Source organism: Brassica oleracea, chromosome C7 (genome assembly GCF_000695525.1).
Source record: "Brassica oleracea var. oleracea cultivar TO1000 chromosome C7, BOL, whole genome shotgun sequence".
In the NCBI taxonomy this organism is placed as follows: domain Eukaryota; kingdom Viridiplantae; phylum Streptophyta; class Magnoliopsida; order Brassicales; family Brassicaceae; genus Brassica; species Brassica oleracea.
In genome coordinates, this window is record NC_027754.1 from 27,729,264 (window position 1) to 27,731,181 (window position 1,918).

Sequence of the window (1,918 nt, forward strand, 5' to 3'; positions counted from 1 at the left end):
TCTTCCTGGAAATTGCTATTACTACTACTAGCTTCATTCTGATCATATTTATAACTTTCCCCATGTTGAAACCAGATATAGTAATTTGGCGTGAAACCTCTATTTATTAAATGCTTCCAAACATTTTCACGGTTTGCCAATTTCGAATTGTTGCATTTCCGACAAGGACAGAACATCTTACCACTTTCTTGGGCGAGCGGTGTCAAATCTGCTTGATGCATAAATGTCTCCAGCCCTGCAAGGTATTCTTTCATCACTCTCCCGTTAGCATCTCTATGCATATACATCCACTTCCGCAACTCGAAAATATTCCCGGAGCCCGCCATTTTTTTTCTTTCACGTTTTTGTTTTTTGGTGTGTCTAAAATGATGTTAAAATGTCCATATATATCGGAAACTTTCGAATCTGGTAGGTGTAATAATTTTCCTAGGAATTTACGACGAAAATTAGTTAGGTGGCCGAAAAAAAAACGTGTTACAACTATAATTTCCTCGCTAAGTACACGTAATTATTTCCTCGTAAAGAACACACTAATTTTACGTCGAATTTATGAGGAAAGCGTATTTCTTCGTAAAAGCCACGTCACTTTATACCGACTTTACGATAAAACGGTTTCGTCGTTAATTTATGAGGAAATAACGCTGATTTTACTTTTCCAAGTAATTTTCTCGTAAACGCGACTTAATTTTACGAGGATTACTTTTCCTCGTTAATTTTCGTCATTAAGCTTGTGTTTTCTTGTAGTGTACAAAAAGATAGAAAAAGCACTTCGCTCGTTAATTTATTTTCATATTTGGTTCGTGTATATATACAGCTTACTTGGAAACATCACCAAATGTAATTCGACAAAATCTGTGACGTCTTTGCATTTTTCAGAACTCGGTGAAATGTAATCTAACTAAATTACATTGGCCGATGGCTTTTCAAGATTGTTTCCTCCATCTGTTCCAACCACTCTCCAGTTCTTGGAAGCATCTTTCACTCAAACCTAGCATATAATTTGGACAAAAGTATTAGTATACAAACAAAACTGGAAAAAATTGACCTATTAATTGCAGCAAAATTAAATTTCACTAAGCAAAGTATCAAAAGAAAAGAACATTTGCTTGGTGTCAAGAAGGTTGCTAACACATTTAAAATATAAAGTTTCTTTTTATCTTAACGTTGACAGCATTTGTTTAGGATGGAATAAAAATAATGAATGCAAATACTACATTTGAGCTTCTTAGACTTTCCAATATTTTGACTTGCGCTTATTGAAAGATTGTAACTATTATTAATAGTATACTAGGATAAGACATGCGCCTTGCGCAGGATGAGTTTATTTGTATATATTATGGATAGTTAATTTTATATATTTGATCATTCACTACAAGAAAACAGCGGTATTCTGACGGACATTCCGACGGAAAATGAAATCCTCGGAATATACCGACGGAATTCCGAGGAAACCTCAGTCCGTCGGAATATTCCGAGGAAATTCCGAGGAAAAATGGGTTCCTCGGAAAAAACCGATGAATTCCGAGGAAATATTATAGCCGTTGGAGAGCCGTTGGGGGATTTTACAAAATTCCGAGGAAATTCCGACGAACTAGCCTTTTCCGTCGGAATTCCGTCGGAATTTCCTCGGTATGTCGGCAGGATTTAATCTATATAAACAAGCACTCCTCTTCCTCTTCATTCACTCCATATCTTCATCCTCCCTCTTACTCTATTTACACACGAATTTGATTCATAAAAAATATGTCTTCTTCAAATTATTTCCGTTCTTGGATCGATCGACCTCATTTGGATCCGAACACGAGATTGCTTACGGAAGAATACCAACGAGGTATAACCGAATTCATGGGGTTAGTTCACCGACAACCAGAAGCAAAAACAGGTAAGTTAAGATGTCCTTGCTCTAATTGTAAAAATA